The sequence below is a fragment of the Thermobia domestica genome, chromosome 12, assembly GCF_964235325.1.
Source record: "Thermobia domestica chromosome 12, izTheDome1.hap1.1, whole genome shotgun sequence".
NCBI lineage: Eukaryota > Metazoa > Arthropoda > Insecta > Zygentoma > Lepismatidae > Thermobia > Thermobia domestica.
Genome location: NC_137465.1, coordinates 45,736,952 through 45,758,914, shown reverse-complemented (window position 1 = coordinate 45,758,914; position 21,963 = coordinate 45,736,952). Strand labels below are relative to the sequence as shown.

Below are 21,963 nucleotides of genomic sequence, written 5' to 3'. Positions count from 1 at the left end.
ATCCGGTTCTGGAACCGGGTTTTCGGATCCGGGTGTGGAACCGGTCCTTAAGATCCGGTTCTAGAACCTGGTTTTCAGATCCAGGTCTGGAACCGGTTCCTAAGATCCGATTCTGGAACCGCGTTTTCGGATCCAGGTCTGGAACAGGTTCCTAAGATCCGGTTCTGGAACCGGGTTTTCGGATCCAGGTCTGGAACCGGTTCTGAAAATCGGATTTCCAAGAACCGTTTCCTTCGGAACCGAAACTTTGTTGCCATCCCTAGTCCGTAGGGAGCAGGCGCGTCAGTAATGTTGGATATTTGCGTGAACGTGAAAAATACTGCGTTGCTTTCAGGGGGGCTTTTAGGGGGGCGGGGAGGGGCATTTGCCCCTCCCTGAGTTTGAGATTTGTATAGATTTAATCAATAGAATAGTAGTAAGTTAGTGAAAAACGTGAAATTTCACTTCAAGAGGTCTTCCTTCCAAGGTAAATCTGAAATGACGCTACTGGTTGCTTTATATAGTTTTACTGACGAGCAGTTTTCTGGTGCATCTAGAGGGTTTAACACATTAAGATACAACTTAATTTTTTTATGGCTTCCTTATGCGTACACTGGTTTACGTTTTTTTAAACATTATTAAGAATGGAAGAGTTAAAATCCCCATGTATTTTGGAAAGTATATTTCTATTTTAAAATAACATTCAATGTATCTTCTGTAAATTTTAAAAATCTTATTTGGTATAGCATCTAACATATCGAATAAGAAAACACAAAAATCCCCTCGGGAAAATGGATACAATTCTCAACATTGGACAAAATCAAGTATATAAACAACTGGAACAGCTGTCTGTGTCTGAAGCATTACCTACAAAGTGGTCACAAATAGAATGAAGAAGCAAGTCAGAAACATTTAGAGTCTATTTTTTATATTCCTGTGACGTAACGGGTTGCTAACTTATTTTAGATTCTTATTATTTATTTAAAGTGACACGCAAAGCGTGCAATAGCAGCAACAATTTCTACCAATTAATATTAAATTTAAAAGTATAAATTTGCATCGGCTGACTGTGTAAGTTCTAATCATTTTTAATGTTCTCGCACTTTTACTTTCTAATATCAGATATTAATGGTACGAACAGAGAGGTTTGCCAATTGTCCCAGAATGAATGTCTCTCGAAACTGAGTTCAGTTTTCTTGTCTCCCACATATAGTTAAATATCTAGCAACTAGTAAGATTTATTATTATTATTGTTATTGATAAATATCATTCATGCTTTCAATTTCTTTGCGAGAGATAATGGTAACTCTTTACTTTAAGCAAGACACTAATGTCGTTGCTGTTCTGATACACATAGTACTGCCGAGTGAGCGTGAGCGAGTGAAGGCGGGTTAGAGCCCCGCAGGGCGCGTTTGTTTTCTGTCTTCCCTTCTTGGGAACTGTAAATGTAACTGTAGGAATCTTTTCAGGTTAAGTTTAGAGTTACCCCTCCGCTTTTTATAAAAATCAGGAAAATTTACAGGAGAAATGAAGTAAGAAATGATAATTTGAAGTATTTATTTGATGTTTAGGAATTTAAGTTCGGCATGAGAGTTATGTTTAATATGAGAAAAGATATGTGAAAGTTAGTACTATTTGCCGGATGCGGAAGCATTCGCGGAAGGTTTCACCAGCATGGTAGTTGTAAAATATGGCGAACAGATGTACTCAACGGCGAACGGATGCTCAAAATTAATGAAGAAAACCTTTTAAATTTTTGTGAAGCCCATGGAGTACTAAAGTTAAGTGAAATGTAACAATTTTTAATACTTTAAGCACTGTTTTTTTTGTATGTTGCAAAGCCCAAGGGCACCTTCAGACTGGAGGGACAACTCTAAACTTAAGCCACCTTTCCAGATGAATCGGTTATTGTCACTGCCTTGCCTAAAGTAAAGTTAAAAAACAGTAGTTTTTCCTAACGGTCTTTTTCTACTAGTAGAAAACTCCTTACTAGTTTCTGCTTCTTGTTTCTTGCTTCTTGTAAATAATTAAATGACTTTTTTTTTTTTAGTTTAATGTGACATGGTTGTGCATTTTAGACTAAGGACAATTATTAATGGAAGTATTCTTCTGGTCTTCCACTGGGTATCGAACCTGGAACCACATGCACCAAAGGTACATGGGCTACCCATTAGACCAGCGGGGACGGCTACTTGTAGTACGAGAACGAAACAAAAATGTTCTAAGAAACGAATGTAAAACAAGATAGATTGGGCAAAAGTGTACTTTGAGCAGAACATTCATAGAATCGATTCCTTGGAACAGTTCAAAAATCAGTTCCCAAGAACGATTCAATCAATCGGAACAATCAAAAAGTAAATTCTGTACAAGTTTGGGAGACCACTTAATAAACAATCGTAATCCAAGTTCGCGCCAGTAATGCACCTCCAAAATGTTAAATTAATACACTCGGATACATCAGAACAACTGAGTTACGATTGCTAACCAAATGATCTCCCACAGTCACACAGAATTTACTCTTCAATTGCTACGAATAAGGGAAACGTACTTGGGAACTAATACCTAAACTATTCCGAGAAATCAATTCAGGTGAAACGGCGACTATCAATTTTCAAATCTAAATGGAGGTGCCCCCCCCCCCCTAACCCTCGCTCAGAAAACAGTAAAAAATAAATCATCCAAACCAACAATAAATAATAAAAGAACTGTAAATGTAACGTAAAAATACATTTAAAAAAGTGGTTGCAAGCAAATAAAATAACACTCATCGCAAATTATAAATCAATGCAGCATGCTTAGAAATAATTTCTAAAAGAGAATCAGCACTGCAAGAGCTGCACTGCTACACTTACAAAAAAAAAAAAAAAAAAAAAAAAAAAGTTTCACGGCAAATACCACCAACTACCCAAATCTGACATCGGAGCATTCGATCAACATTGAATTTCCGTCTCCCGAACAAACTCTCGTCCACTTCAACTGTTAGTCAACGACCTCCGATGAGGTCACAAAAAAAAAAAAAAAAAAAAGATTGTTTCAAGAGACACCTCTCTGCAGAAACAAACCCAACCAATCCGAAAGTGTTCCTACTGCGTTTGGAACGAATTCCAGAACACTCGTTGATAATAAAGCAGGGTGCGAATTACCGGGGGGGATGAGGGGGATTTTCCCCCTCAATTACATTTTGTTCCCCCCCCAAAGAAATCAGCTGAAGTATCCCCACCAGGGATGCTCGCTTTCCCCCTCAAACTATGCTTAGTATAACTCCAAATTTCACTGATGTTTGTTATTTCTTGTAAATTTAATCTTCTAGCTGTATTTCGAAATGATCGATGTAAACTGTTCAGTTTTGGTCATTTCTACTTACCACCTAATTACCCCCTATTTTCAACGTTGTTTAGTAGAACTATATTATTATGACTACGGTTGTTACTTGCAACTGTACCTTCGTACCCTTCAGTTCGACATCGTTTGTGAATTTCAATGTACTAATTGCGTATAACAAAGCCACATATAGATTTATAAATGTTATTAGCGGTTGGCCAAGAAGAAGTAAACAAATAGCTTCTTCTACCATACTTGGCGAAATTCGGATATGTCATATTCATCCTCTATATTTGTATCGATTATCATCTTATTTTAATTTTTGTTATAACATGTTATTTCATTTTCCAGTGTACTCTTTGTTAGCACATGGTCTTCATTCCCTAGTAGGTTGTGTGTATGCAACTCAAAAGTTGCATTTAATTTGTGATAATTAGCATAGTAATCACTGCTTTTACAGTTTACGGAAATGAACTTTTGAAACTGTACTCAAAATCTGAGATATAGGTATTCTCTCGTAAGTATATGTTAACGTACACGCTGGGGGATACGCTCCTAGTGACCAGACATGTTAATGAAGGTGATTTTTAGGCGAATAAGCGAATAATTCAAGATTTGTTTCAGCATTTGTTAATACGACTGGTTCTCCGTGTCATTGTCCGTGTCTGTATAAGCATTTAAACTGAAGCGTTTTTTTTTTTTTTTTTTTAAGTTAACCCTTCATTTTTCCATCTTTTCGCTGTACAGTTTGCTGTCCACGCAATTAATGTTGTCTGAAAAACTTCAGTGTAATGTTTTACTTTATTTGAATAACGTAGCCCATAGCGAATCAACTCATCTTCAACCTAACAGTAAAGTAATTTTTAAGTGTTGACTTCCTGTGCCCATCACGGAATCGATATTTGGAGAAAAAAAGTCGTGATGAGCACAGCTTTAGCGGGAAGTAGAAGCACAAGCTCGAAATTTGAATTGAGAGATTTTAAACATTTGGCCTTCGATTTGACCTTGATGTGAGAAATCGGGACCAGCAACAATCCATTTCTTATTTGATAGGTTAATATCTAGATTTTCTTTAAAAAAAAAATAAATGTCCGGTTTAACTAATAATTTTAGTGGTTTTCACAAGACTGAAGTAGGTTTCTTTCCGCAACCTGTAGGTATTAATGCAAAGTGGAAGCTTTCAATATGAGTGGAAAAATTAACATATGCTTGTGATCATCGCTCGAGGCGAATTATTAACTAAATAAACCTTAGAGAGCTACGGTGACAAGAGTGAGTACAACATTAAAACACGTTCAGAAAGGTTTAGTGGGGTGTGTGTATGTCAGACAATATATATGTGCATAGTTATTGTCGGTAGATTTATTAAATTAATAAATCTCTTATTTATTACAGATGTCACTCACACAAACACACACACACATATATATATATATATATATATATATATATATATATATATATATATATATATATATATATATATGGGGGTAAGGCATTTATTGTCTCATTTTGAAATTTGAACCTTCAGACTATGTCCTTTGGCCTAATTGTATCCCCCCCAATATAGATTATCTAATTCGCACACTGTAATAAAGTCATGATTACATAAAAAAAAGATAAATTCACATTAACGATAACAGTTAATTTTCTATCGGATACATATTTGAACAAAAGAAATAATATTTGTACAGTCAAATGGGGCTACTTTGATACAAAAAAAAAAAACTTTCTTGAATATTTTGTAAACAACGTAATGTAAACCCAATTTTATTTTTTTAAAACCATGGCACAAAAGAATACTAATACTCTGAATGTGATAACCATCGTTGTCAGATAACGTCTTCAGCTAGATAAAAATGAAATATACGTGTTCAAAGTGCCACATAAAAGGAGCTACTTTGAACATAATGTTGCTATAAAATTGTTGTAAATTTATTATTGTAAATTGTTGTTTCCGACAATCCTGGTAATTTCTGACAGAGGTACCGAAGGCAGGGACTACTTCTATCTCCAAACTCTTAACGTAGACCTACTGCTTCATAGTTCCCAATTTTATATGTAAAAGGGGTAATAACACATTTTGAGGATCAATTAATGTACGATTTACAATATTTTTTTGCTCCTGGCACGAACTGTTTCCTCTTGGGCCACTCAGGAACTATAGCACGGCCAACAAGAGATGGTCTCTGACGTTTCTTACCACATGCGGTGGGACATTGCAGTCCCTACTTTGATACCAGTGTTAACAACCACGATCACTCTGTCTTATACCATTAATTAAATTGCCACTACAGTTGCACGGAAAAAACCTTGACACGCGAGTACTGGCAATGTCACTGCGAGCTGTCAGAGACGTTCTCGTACTGGACGCACTATAACCAATGTCTATCCTTGTCCCGAGAGTCGCACACACCAGAAAACACGGGAACTTTGTATAATCTGCTATCGTATAACCTGAAACCGTACCTATGAGTTGTATGATATTCTTTGATATTGAGTTGAAAAAAGACGGGTTTTATGAACATTTCGATATTACATAGTTGTGCGGTTTTCCTAATGGGCTAGAGAAACTATTTTTAAAATGTACCTACTTACCCAAAATGTCTTTAGAATTGATGTGCATCATAGAACTATTGCAACTTTTATATTTACAACTTGTAATAAGAGGTCATGTACGATCACGCTTGTAATAAGAGGTCCGTATCTTTATGTGAATCTAACAGAGAAGTTTTTAAACAAACGTAAATATTATTTTCGTACGATTAAAAAACACGATTTACGCTATATACAATTGCAACATGCTTGAAATTATTGCAAATTGAGACATTCGAAAGAGACGCCACCAAACTTAAGAAGCTCTCGATAAGTAGGGTTGCCATAATTTTTTGATCCAAAATACGGACAAGCCTTAAAATGACGCCTCATGAAAGATAAAGTGCCCAAACACACATACACAGATGAAATTTCTTACCTAAAAATCACCCGGCATTTGCCTGTTGTGAATGAGGGAAACCCAAGAAAATATCACTCAAGATGGCTGGCCTGAAAAAGGTGTTAACCTTTTCGATCGAGTTTCTCAACCGGGAATCGAACCCGGGGATGGTCGCACCAAAAGCGAAAGAAAGCGTTAGCGACTACGCCACGCGGGGCCACTCAAAATAGAGAGATGACAAATAAATATTTATCTTTGAAACAGCCATTTTCTAAACTTCAGGATGGCTGATATAATTTCCAATAATGGTGGGGTGTATAATGGCTAGATATCACTTGTCACCGAATACTGAGCTTAGCAAATACAAGGCAAATTAACTGTGGAGAGCAGTGTGGGTTCACGAATTTCATGACCCGTGACCCTTAGACTCGATCTGATTAGTGACCTGGAGACGAAACATCGTCATACCCATGGAGAGTATAAAATTCTAACAAATATTTTTTTTCCTTACTAAGATTAGAATTTTGTTTCTCTCTTGTTTGTGTTGCACTGAAAGATAACTCAAGGTCTACTAAAATATAAACGTGTGAGAAATGTTATACGGAAATATTCGTTACATTTTTAACATTAACATCAACCTAAAACTGTATTGTTTTCGTTCCGATGAGCAAGGGCGCCGATTTCTCTGTAACTTTGGGGGGGGGGGATTCATAAAAATACATATAACAATAATTATAACAATAGCAAATACGTATAAAAATACATATTCATAAAAATACATGGGAGCCCGCATGAGCTTTGGGGGCCCGCCCCCCCAGGATCGGCGCCCTTGCCGATGAGGCATCTTTCGGGAATTTGCCGGGCCTGAGAAGATGCCAATTCATTGTATATAGGCCCTCAGCGCCCATGGCCTGCAAATTACAAAGGGGAAAGGAACCCGAGGAAGATACCATTAAGGTAAACAACTAATGAAGCTTCCTTTTCATAGAGGGTCTTGTTCCGGGGCGCTGTTCCCCTTCCCTCCGTTGCCCCTAAGTAATCTTAACAGCCAAGTTACCAACTAGCATATTTGTAAGAAATTCATGCTAGTTCTCATGTAGTGTTCAGAGTATTCACTGCTAGTGACGTTTTATGCCTCAACGCACTAGAAAAAAATGGGGAATATGAAAAACGCCATATTTGACCACACGAATACGAAAAAGTTAATTCTTAGCAACTGCTTGATTGTTGTAGACAATAAAATGATAAAAAAAAACAACAATGCTATGGCAGTTCTTAATTTAAATCAACTATAATAATAATAATAATAATAATAATAATAATAATAATAATAATAATAATAATAATAATAATAATAATAATATACACCTGTTGTTCCTGAAAGCACTGTGATAATTGGAACAAACAAATTCAAAGCACCTTTTATGGAACGTAAAAAAATAACTAATTCTCAGTGGTGGCACGTTATCAAATCCAGCATGACTAACGGGGCGCAACATAACGTGATCATTTTCCTTGAGGCTTATAAGGATTTAATATTTTGATGGATTCCACAACTAACAGGATTTTTTTTTTTTTTTTTTTTGTCGTACTGGGTTAGGTTGCGCAAATTTAATGCACGAATTTAGGTGTTTTCAGTTTGACACGTAACTGTAGCCATAAAACATGCTATCTGTATTACCTTGTTAGTATCATTCGAAAGTTTATCTTCTGCACGTTATTTTATATTACACGAAGTATCACTGTGCTTTAACCTATTTTCTGGTATGAGCATGGGCGTCTCTGGCGAGGGGGACGAGGGGGTATATTGAAGTTCAAAATATTCAATATTTTATTCTAATTTAATTAATTTACTAACGACAGAATAACATATAAATAATAATAACAGGGTTCCCACTCGTCCTGGAAATTCTGGAAAACCTAGAAATGTCTTTGAATTGATTTTGTCCCGGAAACATCCTGGAAATGTCCTTAAAAATGCATTTCTCTACTTGAAATTTACAGAAATACTGAATGTCAGATTTTTCATAATTATAATGAAGATTTTAATTGGTTGCTATTTTTGTTTCCTATTCCTGTTTTTATGCTGAATAATAATTCGTCATGATCCTACATGTGTGGATGATTGGTAGGATTTCTTTCTCCCAACAGAGTTGTTGGTTGGGAGAACTTTTCTCTTCTTCTTTCATCCACTAGTCTGTCAACCCATTCTTGGATGCTGTCTTCACTATATTATCCTCCAGAAACTGTCCTTTGTACTAACATCAATCCTCCATAGATTGCAGTATGATAACATTTCCCATAAAGACCTTACTTCAATCAGCACTACGAAAGAAATGCTGCATCATGCCTTCCATACAAGGTAGCGCTATATGGCAGAGCTGGAGAAAATAAGGACTGTTGACAGAGAAAGTCAAGTGCAGAGCAAGAACAAAGAGATAAATGAAAATGTACAGCAGCTGCAGAAAAAGAAAAGGAAATTGATGGAAACAAGTGAAGATTTGGAGACTGAAGCAAACCAGCTTGCAGATGAAGCAGAGTAGAAGTTTTGCTTTACTTTATTGACAAAGTCAAATGTTATCCGTAGAGCAGCTTCGCTAAAGAAAAACAAGATTATATCTGAAGATGAGGAAATCACACAACTCTATACTTAGTTGAAAAATTTGTAATATAATTCCTTTTTTTCCCTCTAATTATGTCACATTGTCACGCAATAAAGATGCTATGTACGAAAAATAGATTTTTGTTGTTTGTAAATTTGTTCGGTGCACAATTAAAACGTAATGTAGAAAGAATGAAAATACATGTGCTGGATGTGGGTGGATCGGGAGGCTATAAGGGGAGTTGGGAGGCCATAAAAAAAGCAGCACATTACGCTCCGCTTTGTGTATTTAATTATTGTGTATCAATATTGTACTTACATTAATATTCACTGCTCACTCTTGTGAGTTTTGAACTTACAGTTGCAATCCTGTTATGCCATCCTGTGTCGAAGTCTTGGAAATTTAGTGATTTATCCTGGAAACGTCCTAGAAATGTCCTGGATTTTTTTTTGGGGGGGGGGAAAGAGAGTGGGAATCCTGTAAAAAATTATATTTATTTATAATATAATATTCAGACTGTAAAACGATTATAACAGAGTTCTTGATATACCTTAGGGGGTCCGTGAAGGTAAGCAGAAAGGTAACAAATGGAATCGAAGATAATAAATAAGTTTTGCTAGGTAGTACTATTTAAATCATTTTCTTTGATGTCCTCCCCAAATTTTACATACTAGAGACGCCAGTGGGTCTGAAATAATAGGATGCAAAAACACCATTTTCCGAAAATCTACTATAACGTGTTTAAACTCGATCGGCAGAGGAATTTCAACAGTCCTAAACGTGGGGTAAATTAGGATCGTATTAGTAAATAAACAATGCAGCGTTCGTTCTGAAAATTATTTAGTGGAATCTGATGTATTTAAGACATGGAAAGTTACGGGCCTCATTCTGCTGTTGAAGAACACGAGCGGAATAACTATCTGGCCCACGATAGTTTTCCTTTAATAACTTAAAATAGAATTGAATCTCTGAACAAAGCACAACGTCACGGTAATAGAATTATGTGCTCTACTCGGAGATTGTTTTAAGTCTAATTTACGATTGAAGGTAATTACCAAAGCAAATTCCCAGGAAATGACAAGAGAGGTTAAAGAGGAAGTCAGCACTGATCATTTGACTAACAAGACTTTTGAAGAAACTAGAAAAGGTGAAAAGATGTACAAAGTGACAGAGCAACAAAGAAATTGCTGTTTTGAATTCTGCTCTACTCTGCTGCTGTCCCTACTATGTAAATCGCTCTATTTCACATACACGCACATTCACACGTGCAAGGCTTAATATTGTCTGGCAACCGACACATTCTATTACCTGTTGGATCGCGCTTGTGTCCTAAAACTTTTACATCGTTGCATTCTAAGAAGTAATCATATAAATGAAAACCTGCATATTTGTCGTGGGGAGCACGGTGGGCCAGTTGCAGACCACTTGCGTCTGGTGCATAGGGTCCTTCGTTCGATCACCGACTAAGTAATTTTGTGGTGGACAATATCGTGTCCATGGATTCTCTCGGGGTACTCCTGTTTCCTCCTCCTTCCCCATTTCACCAATTCTCCCGTTAAATATAACCTCCCTTAACCTAAAGATATAAACTGATATATATATATATATACGGTGAAGTAGGAACTAAATACACAGTTCTGATTGATTTGCGTTACCGGTATCCGTTTGTTGGCACGTAGCTTACATATAGCAGAAACCAACCGCTTGCTACTGTCGGCCCTCATGACCGAGCATGCTAGCGCAAGGGCTTAGTGATAGAAATCTCTTTAGACGTGGGTTGAAACCTTGCCCAAAGAAAGTTAACTTTGTAACTTTCATAACACTTTTTCTATTAAAAGAAGATGAAAATAATACCCAAAAATGTGATTTACTTACTTGTGTGCAGATAAGTAGTAGTAGTAGGAGGAGGAGGAGGAACAGGAGTAGGAACGGGTTAGAAGCCCCGCAGAGATTGTTTTGTTCCACTTTGACCCCCCATAAATTTTGTGACCAACTTTAAACAGCCGGCTAGGGTAGCGCGTAAAACAGCTGGCTAGAGTAGAGCACGAAAAAAGTTACTTCCAGGAGTATTACTCTCCTGAGTGGGTCGTGAACTTCGAGGACTATTAGAAACTCCGTTATTACCAATATACAATCGCAATCGGTTAAAAGGGAGTTACCGTGGCCAGGTGTTTTACAACTGAAAAATCTGGGATTTTGGTTCTTGGATTTTCATTAATTTTCCGGAACAAAATTGAATTTTCGGGAAAATGGCATATCAATTATTCATGTAGTGTGAACACGAATTGGATGACACCCGTTTTGTCCCAGTCAGTCACTGGTCCGCATTGCCCTAATGCTCCCCACTTTTTATTTTTGACCCCTAATTTGACCTTGAAGCAGTCAGTTTCAGAAATCAAACGTGGTGCCATTGGACATAGCTAATCGAAATCTACATCAGTGATGCCAGATCTACTGATTTTGCAGGAGATCTCCTGCTTTTTCTACATTCTACTGACCTACTGCGAAAGAAAATGAAAAGTGAACAATCTCCTGCTTTTTCCTTACTTCGAGGAGTTGAAGAAATATATTATTATTAATATTGAATTTTCAATGTTTCCTCACTTAAAAAGACGAAATTTCTCTGTTATAGTACACAAAGCTCTGTAGAACATATAGAGCTTTACTGTATATAATATGAATCCAAAGAATACAACTGTACATCATCTTCTATAAGGTTCGTCTATATTCTGACTTTCTGTAAGATTTACAAGTAAGTGTTGTTTAGATTTGGACTTGGGTTGGAAGAGTGGCTTAGATCATTTCTCCACGATCGTCAGTAAGAAATCGTCTTACGCCACGATCACGTGTGACTGTACCATATCGCTACGTGCATGAAAAGGCATTTTCCCACTTCACTTTGCTCTTCACTACGTTTTACTTCACACACGTATGTATCAAATAATATTAATATAAATCGGGACTTTCCCTTTTATTTGCTCAACGTAGTTAATCAGAAATGAATTCTGAACTGCTTGTTTTGACTACTGCCCCCTTAATTATGGCAAATTTTATTGCCCCCCCGGATTTACATTCAAACGCCACCATTGTAAGTGTCTACTGCTTTCTCCTGTTTTTTATCTTCGAATCTCCTGCTTTTCCAACTGATTGATCTGGCAACACTGATCTACATTTTAAACGCAAAAAGTTGAAAAATACGGGGCCACAGTAACAGGCATTCCATTCTTACGGACCGGATATTCTGGCTTATAATTCTGCGAGACATTTAACAAAAATAGTTGATAGTTGTTCAAATGTACAGTTCCGGTAACTCAGAGTAATCACCAAAGACATTTTGCAACTACAGCCTTATTACTATTAATAACGAAAATATTTTACGACATTTATAATGATCAGTAATTGATCTTACTAACGGGACTTTTCTTTTTGGCATACGTTTCCTTACGCACTGATTTTAGTTTAATTTTCTGCGAGTTGTAAAATCGTAGTAGGCTAGTTATTTGTTATGATTTGTGAAATGTTTCCCTACATATTGGCCTACGTTTAACTAACAAAACTACTTTCATTAAATTTAAAAAAGAAGTAAATTAATCTTACGGACGAGACAAAAGAATTGAATGCATAAGGTCCCCTTTAACTTGCTCTTTATTGTATTTATCTCAACTGTTAACCCAAAAGTAAGTAAAATTACACTTAGTATTTTCAAAATTAAATTACAGAATGATATTGTACAGTCGAAACATCTTGCAAAAATTGCGTCACAGCATTTACATCTGACATCGCACTTGAAGTAATTGTGCAACTTCTAATGTCACCCTGCGTAACATGTACAATTCCACCTTCTTAAGAATCCGAATAAACATCGCTATCCCACACCCGCTCTGTTTGAAGACGATCGTCAATGGAGTCTGAATCTGATGATACTTCCTTACTGTGCTTCCACACTGTGTACTGATGTCACTCAGAGTGAACAGTTCTCTCGGTTTCAATGTGATGTTCATGAACAGGGCGAAAGTAATGTCGAGACTGAACTTGCGGAATAGAACAAACATTAATCCACCCTTTTTCTAGTATTTTCCGGAGTTTACCCACAGTTTCGTCACACCAACAAAGAAAAGTTAAATTCCTTGAAGTTTACAAAGTTCACTTCAATATTTGTAAAAATCTTGCTGTGGAAACATCCATTTGCCGTGTTCCTACTCTTCCCCAGACCACTCTCTTCAATGTGCCACCTAACCCGTCAACGGCTCCTTTCCCGTGCAAGATTGCAAAAAATTCTCCATTCATCATTTACTTTAAAGTCGGTTTCTAACAAACAGGTTTTCGAGACTGAACTTGTTTCTAAACTTTATAGCACATCTATCTGAAACAATAGTTATATGGTCAATTTTGTGCCGTGATTTTAAATCATCAATGATTGTCTTCAAGGAAACCCACCATTCCCAAGAAATTTTGTATTATCCGCATCTTTGTTAAGGTGATCTTTTAGAGTAAATAATATTGTTTAGATTCATATCTGTTTAATAGAAAGCCATTATTTTCAAGCCACTTCTTGGCTTGTAACAATATATCTTTACTTAGTTTCTCAAGGTCTGTTAAATTGTTAGCTGTGTTCAGATCAAAGTATCATCAGCATACAGGATCGATTTGGCACCGATACTTACTGGTAGATTATTTATCATTTAAATAAAAATTAACGGTCCTAAAACAGAACCTTGAGGTACACCATATCTGAATTTAGCTATTTGTGAGGTCTCTTCATTTGCATAGACACACTGTGTACGACCTTCTAAATATGTCTTGAAGGATTCCAAGCTCGTATCCTCAAATCCATAATCTTTTAGCTTTTTAGCCAATATCATGATTCCTCCTACATGTCTTATAATGTGCCCAATCACCATGTCTCTTTTGTACGAAATATTCTTTCTCTTTTCTAATACCAATACTCTTTCATTTCATATATTACACATCCATATGTAACTCCCTCTTTGTTGATTCTGGAAATATTACTTAAATAATTAATATTTTTCTAACCAGAGAAGATATTTATTTATTAAAATTTAAATAATTTGTAACAGTTTCCATGACGTAACGTTATCTTCTTCAGGCGTTAATTGTGTTTCATTTTAATAAAGAAGAAAATACTCTGGTCAGAAAAATATTAATTATTTAAATTACACATCCATCTAAATTTCAACATCCTTCTCGTATACCACCACATTTCTAAGATTTCCATTCTACATATTTCTTGTTGTTCTATAGTTTATGCGTCACATCCATACAATGACACACTCCATACACATGCTTTCATTGGCCTTTTCTTAGGTTCTATGCCAATGTTTCCGGTTAAAAGCTTTTGTGTTTCTTCGAACGCTTTCTTCGCCTGCCCTATTCTGGATTTTATACTTGTTTTCACCCATTATTGCTCGTTGTTTTATCTCCTAACAAAACTCAGGAACCTCTTTTACCAGTTGATCTAAATAGATCTTCATTTTTGTTTTCTTTCTTTTCTCCGTTTCTTTTTAACTCTTTAACTTTTGTTTTGATCTGGTTGATCTTCGTATTAACTTTGCTGCTAAGCACCTGTTGCATTCCGTTTAGACCCGTTTCTATTTTTTTTCCTGTGTGTCAATAGTTCCATATCGTCGGGAGATCTAAGCGATCGTATTTTCTGCCCATGAATAATTTATTCGTAGACTGTAAGTGTTCTTGATTTCTTTTATTGATTCTTTAATGGAGAGTGACCAGACGTCCCGCTCTTTAACGGGATTGTCCCTTTTTTCGGAAAGTCGTCCGGTGTCCCGAGAAAAATGCAAACGGAACGCAAAATATCCCGTCTATTTTTCTTAGAGCGTCCCTTTTTGACTCGTACTTAAACAGCATACTAATTTCTTGCATAGATTTCAATATATGCTGATAAACTTAAAAAGATATATATATATTATGGGTATTGATGCTATATTTTGTAGTTGTTATGAATTATTTCCCTTCCCTCGTATATGACATTTTGTAATATACAAAAATGCAGAAAAAGTATACCTGAGTATATAGAGAATCAACAATTATTATTTAACTGATGCTGTGTTTATTTCTTAATCGCTGTTATTATTCACGTGTAAAGCTTTTGCTTCAAACAAAAACAAACCATTGAAAGAAGTGGAGAATTATCTGTAATTGTGCTGTGAGAACTAAATTGTAATAATTACACTCAATTAATATAGAAAGTTAATACAATTTTGTTTTATCAACAGAACAATGGCTTGCTATCCTCTGCGGAGTGAAAAGACAAAGTTGGCATCAGAGGCCATTCTGGAACTGTAAGTCTTTAATTCTTTAATAGCTAATTTCTTTTTTTGCTAGACGAAATTTAGATTTTGTAGAAAATTTTCAGCTTAGTTTGTAGAATAGATGTTTATGTATGTTATAAAAAGAAACATTGATAAAGCAAGTAATAAAATCTATTCGAAGATCGGAAGTGTATAAATCATAGCTAGTTGACATTTTTGTGATAATTCCCATCACCATAAAGTGGGCTGGCTTGTGACAGTTAGGAGCAGGCACCAGTTATTTTGTAGACTTGTGACTTGTGCATGATATTGACCAGAACTTCGCAACAAATCAAACATTAGTTGTATAAAGCGCAGCAGACCTTTGAAATTCAGAAAATACCTAAATAACATCTTTGAGCCATGTCAATACCAGAAAGCACTTTCCCACTTGAACTGATGCAATGCTGCTATCAGACGAAGAGGTATGTTGGCCACATTGCATCATCATTATGGTTTCATCAATTTTCTATTGACGTTCTATCAACTGTGTATTGTGTTTGTGTTTTTCCTTCTGTGCCTGCCCAATTATACCGTCAATAAGTGGGGTGATATATAACACTTTTAACAGATTAGTGCAGTCTTGATCGTTCCTTATAGGTGAAGAACTATCTTGTATTGATCCTTGTAGTTGAAAATATGTCCTATATGAATCCGTTAATCTGTATAAATCCTGTTTGTATCCTGTGGATCCTCATGTTATTAAATGTAGTATGAAGTTTAAGGATAAGTAGTTTAGTGTAGATTTAGATATTTTATGGAGCTTTGAACTCCAAGAAGAACTCTGTCTTGATTTAGATTAATGTGTTTCATGGAGTTTATTGCTCACGTAGGAATCAAGTGTGAATTGTAGTTTTACAAAACATTTTATAGAGGATCATGCTTGCTGAGGAAATCTGCTTATGAGCTGTTTTTATTATTATTAAAAAGAAAAAAGATGGAGTACTTGTATTAGGAATGTGTTACTGAGGAATCATGACAAAATTTAGAAAAATCTCGGTCTTTTAAGGAAGATATTGGGATAGAATTCTGAAAGATCCCTGCAGGTACACTGGATGAAAATGCATATGATATGTGCGAAACCAAACCCAGGTTACATGGCTGTTGGTTGCGGAAAACATTTTTAGCAGAAATGGAATTGAACGAGGAAAATGCCTTACTGTTTTTGTCAATAATAAACTTTGCCTTTACATTAGTGGAAGTCATTCCTTTTAACATTTGGCAACTCAGTTGAAATACTTGCACAGGTTCCACGACCTCACTCATGGTCAAGTGCAGCGCTCAAACCGCAATTTCTCAGATGTGGCGTCTCATGCTGTATCTTGTGGTTCTTACAGAACAAGGATTAGAAAGTTATTAATAGAGTTACCTATAACGCATTTTAACATAAATTATGCAAATTATTATGGGACCTATCTTATCTGATTCAACTGAATTTTTAAGATGGTTTCAGTGAAAATCGAGACGTTAAACAATCATACCTAGTCCAGTCTGAATTGAAATCGAGACATCAATCATATCTGGTCCAACCTGAATCGTTAGGTTAATTTCAATTAGAATCAAGACGTTAAACAGTCATATCTAATCAAGCATGAATTGAAATTGAGACGTCAAACAATCATATATGGTCTAGCCTGAATTGTTAGGATGATTCGTGACAGTTAAGTGAGCTTTTTAAGTTAATCTTAATGAGTGTTATTTTCTTTTTTTTAGGCAGAAGAATCTTCTTGTAGAACCAAGCATCCACAAAGGCGCTGAACCAGTTAGTCACTTTGTGTACGTACAGGGAGATATATCAAGAATTCAAACTGAATTAAAATACGCAAAGATAGAAAATTTAGCCGTGAGTAAATTTTAAATATTTGGCATATCAGTTTATGTTAGTTTTATCTTAATATATTAAATAATGCTATATTAATAACAGTATGTGTTAATATATATTTGAAATTACATTATGTCAGGGAAACTATTGGTATCACATATTAATTTTTTGGTTCAATATGTTTCAATCAAAAATTTTCTTGTACGCCTTATATCTGGAGGACTACATACAGTGTAGCCAAACCCAAACAATCACTTAACTCAGTATGATGTGCTTATTCCGTAGAAAGTAGAAAAACTCGATATAGGGGCCGTTCAAAAATTTTGTGGCCTCTGATCCAAAAACCAATTCTTGGCCAAGATTGCAATCTTTGGATGCATTTTTTTATGATTCCTAAAATTCTTGGCCAAGATCGCAATTTTGAGATGCATTTTTTATTATTCCTAAAATTCTTGGCCAAGATTGCAATCTTTTGATCCATTGTTTGGATCATTCCTAAAATTACTGTTGTTTGAGATTTCAGAGAATGTTGACAACTTATCTAATAAAGTAACTGAAGCGAGCATCACAATCTTCTACCATTCCAAATAACCAGAATTTCTGTGTCTGTCCTTCTGTTTCACGATAACTTCGTAAAACTTATCCGATTTTAGTGAAACTTGATATGTACTTTCCATTAATAAAAGGGTAAAGGGAGCAAAATCCACTCCATGATGCAAGTTTGATAGAAAAAAAACTTGGGCTTCCTTCTTCGATGCTCAGTATCACTAGTATTGTATAATTATCTACAACAACAACAACAGAAAAAGACATTAAAATCATTACCTACCTGGAACTACTAACGTCGATATTATTCTCAAAGCTGAGTTTGCTTAGTCCCGTATTTACGGTAAATTCTGTCAAAATCATATAACAATTTCCCAAGCTCCATCAAATTGGATCCAAAGATGCAGTTATTATCAGTAATATTTGCTAGTAAAAATTAGGGAAGCAAAAATGGGAAGATAAATTCTAGTGATATCTTCAAATCTTCAATTTGATATAAAAATTTTACAACCTGTACAATCATGCTCTTAGAGCAAGAGAATCAAACCACTGACATATGAAAATCACAATAATTGGTGCTTGTACGATGGTCGTGTAGATTAACATGACTTACATGTTGTTAGAACGTGATGGCCAATTTATAACGTATACTGCGGGCCTAAGCAAAATAAGTATCATATTTGGAGCTATTTTCTGTTCTCCACTTCCCCGAGATGATGGTTTGCTGAATATGTGTAAGTCATGTAGTTTCTTAAATGTTTGTTCTATTTTGCTTATCTTGCTTTCTGTTTCATGTGTCTAGACCAGCTAGAGTCTGAGCTGCTAGGATTTGAAAGTGACTCTAGGAAATCTGCACTTTTCTTGGTATAAAATTTGATCCAGTACCAAAGGTCTTATCTTGCAGAATGGGTTTGGTAATCAAAAGATTAAAGAATATGTTTTCACAGTTAAAAAGTCAAAGTTTTCTTTCATTTATATTATGATCCCCAGCCACAGTTTTCCTGTTACGCATGGACCTAAAATAAAATAATAAAATAAAAAACTCTTTCTTAACAAATAACAAACAAAATAAAATAAATCGTACTAAAAGGTAAAAAGTAATTGTTTTCAAGAAAATTACTTTTCTTTAAATAAATTTATATTTGTGCATGACTGAAAAAAGCATGGGGAGTCGTCTCATATACAATTAATTTACAAGTTCTTCAATTTTCATGTATATCAAGTGAATGTATATAAAAGAGCTCTGTTCCCTATGATTTTCTTTTTTAGTCGTACATAAATAAAGTTTTTAAAAGTAATTGAAAGGTTGGATGCAAGAACCAGGTAGGTCCATTGTTATTATTATTATTATTATTATTATTATTATTATTATTATTATTATTATTATTATTATTATTATTATTAGCAAATCTGAGATTTTCACACGTTCAGTGGGGAAATATTATTCTACATCGTGTGCAAGAATCTTGTGGATCCGATTATCATATTCAATGTTATAATGCAAAGGAGGTATTTACATACAGTGTTGATCGTGAAGTTAGAACAAAAAACAGGCAGCTGCGGAAAAAAAATTCTGAAAGTGGACTTACCTGGTTCTTGCATCCAACCCTTCAATTTTCTTGGAAACACTTATTTTTTTACTTTTTAGTACAATTTGTTTTATTTTGTTTGTTACTTTTTAAAGCATTTTTCTTGGAAACACTTTTTTTTACTTTTTAGTACATTTTTTATTTTGTTTGTTACTTTTTAAAGGTTTTTTTCTTGAAAACATACTTACTTTTTACTTTTAGTACAAACTGTTTTGTTTTGTTTGCTACTTTTTAAAGCATATTTTAGAAATGCCTTTTCTACTTTTTAGTACGATTTGTTTGTTATTTTTTTTAAAAAAAGACAGAAAACATGTTTTGTTTTTTTAACATTTTTATTTTATTTTATTTTTCAAATGTGTTACGAAAAATCGTAAAAAATCAGATTCTTTTTCCAACTTGTGAATGTTAATCCCTGTGTACAAATAATCCCGCTTTAATCAACTGTAAAGCTGGGTGCATACGAAAAGACTGAGATCGATCTTTAAAATCAAACAAGAGATCTAACTTAGAAAATATAAAAAATATATAAAAGTAACAATGGAATATTATGTTGTTCCCGTGTTATGTTACTATGTAAGGCAGGAATGCAAATAACCACTCGCTCCGGGCGAGTGGTTCATCGGTGATGGTGGGTATTTAATGTCATACAGAAGATAAGTAAATGATTTCTATTGTGGGATGTGGGCTAGTATCTTTTTCTTGAGCGAGTAAAATTTTGTTGCTTACTTGCATCCCTGATGTAAACTAAGTTAGACTAAATTATTATTATTATTATTATTATTATTATTATTATTATTATTATTATTATTATTATTATTATTATTATTATTATTATTATTATTATTATTGATTATAACTCTTGTTTTTAAAAAAATTACATACGAACATAATGTTTCTGTGCAATGTTTTCCCTTCAGTATTTATTCATTTCACTTCCTACTCAAATCTGCGTGAAGTCTACAAATATTGATATTAGAATGATAGTACCAGTATCAGTACTTAGTATGTATTATCGATATTTGTAAATAAAATTATGTTATTTTCTCATATCGGCACAGAAACCACATTCTGATAATTTAGCATATGTCCCTCAAGAATGCCAACTCAGGAACAAAAAAAAAAAAAAAAAAAAAAATCCCCGTGAACTCATTTGCCTTGGTTGCTCTTTATGGCCAAGAACATCATCCCAACTGTGGCTAGTGGAAGATTTACGGGGTTTGGGCTTTCAGGATGAAGCCCTGCCAAATTGCATGATTTCTTTTTAAAAAATCTAATGTTAGTCATTCATATGCATATAAGCTTCAAGCCCCCCAAAGTCTAATGATTTCTAAAATAATAATAATAATAATAATAATAATAATAATAATAATAATAATAATAATAATAATAATAATAATAATAATAATAATAAAAATTAAAAACGAAGCCTTTCTGAGTGAAGTCCCTCTCAAATTGGATCTGCTACTCTTCGTAATTTATTTTCCAACAAGAAATCCATTCCAGCATCAACGTAAATAGGAAATTTACCTAAAATTAGAAGGGAGGAGGTACCACCAGTAATAATTTTCTATCTAAGGAGTTACTTTGGACCGGTGCAAAGTAATCCCGATTAGAGGCTGAAACCACCTTTTCCCAGTTTTACTTTTATTTTTTTTATGACTTTAAAACGTTTCACACTTCAATTTCAACTATTTCTTTAAAGTCCCATTACACACAGCAGTATTCTACGAAATTGACTTAACTTTAACGAAAATTCTTGTACGTGATATCTTTCAAATTTTGTCGGCCTTTACAATGACTGCTTTCCATATCTCTACAATAAACTCTCCGGGTAAGAATTTATGTTAACCGCCAACATTATAACCAAAATATAGTTAGATGTTCTATCTTACAGTGACAGTTGAAACTTTCTCTTTACAGTTTATGGTTTTACGAACAGAGGACTACAACTTATTTCAAATTTTGTGCAAAGTTACCTCTGAAGTGCAAAGTAACCCCGTCTTACAGTACTAAATCAATGACAATTGTGTTGATATTGCAGTAATGAGGTAATTTTGAAATGCTATGCTTCAATACTACAATAATATTTGGTTGGGCTAAAATATCTAATGACACTTAAGTGAACATAATTTTTCTTTATATAATATGTGTGATTTGTATCAAGGATGTTATAAAATAGAGGATCTGCCCATACGTATCTTCAGCATATGAACTCAATGAAGCCGGAAAACAACTGAGCATCGTCTGAGCCGGCACATCTGATTGGCTACTCTCGTTTCCGCCATGATTGTTGGCTCGAAACATTGCGATCTTAGTGGCGCGGAGTGGGCAGAGCAGGTGTGGCGAAGCGGTGACGTCTGGCTTCACGATTTTGTTGTATGGGCAGATCCTTTATTTTATAACATCCTTGGTTTGTATATTATATACTGTTTCTTCTTCGTTGTTTATAATCGAAGAAACTTTTTTTTTTCAGGTACGAAGAGCGCAACTGCAATGCCTTCTCGAAACAGACAAAAGGTTACAGAACAAGGAATTACAGCGCATCCGCTTGGAAAGATGCAAACTGCATTTGTAATAATAATAATAATAATGAAACCAAGGAAAATCACTGGTAGTTGGAAATAATGATATGAGTAATTTGGAAACGTGAAGACAAGTAGCTATTCATTTTAGTAAAAAAAAAAAAAAAAAGTTTTCTAGAGTGTTTTAAAACGTCCACTTTCTTTTTAAAGTTCTTGTACTCTTGCTTGTAAGTAGGACACTGTGATACATTTATTTGTAATAAAGGACGACATTATTGTTATTCAGCCAACTAGAGTATATCATTTTCAGTCATTAACTC

The 21,963-nt window shown here is 34.7% G+C and overlaps 2 long non-coding RNA genes across 2 annotated transcripts in view; one reads left to right on the top strand and one right to left on the bottom strand.

Annotated features, from left to right (window-relative positions):
• The first annotated feature begins 837 nt into the window (after nt 1-837).
• Nucleotides 838-21,933, top strand: LOC145665702 (uncharacterized). The gene is made up of 4 exons (XR_014127605.1): nt 838-1,050; nt 15,090-15,155; nt 16,878-17,007; nt 21,595-21,933. It is a non-coding gene; the product is annotated as an uncharacterized LOC145665702 (long non-coding RNA).
• LOC145665703 (uncharacterized) overlaps nt 17,265-21,963 on the bottom strand; it is a 104,721-nt gene continuing 100,022 nt past the window's right edge. The window contains exon 3 of the long non-coding RNA XR_014127606.1: nt 17,265-18,548. This is a non-coding gene — a long non-coding RNA (uncharacterized LOC145665703). The remainder of the gene's footprint in view (nt 18,549-21,963) is intronic.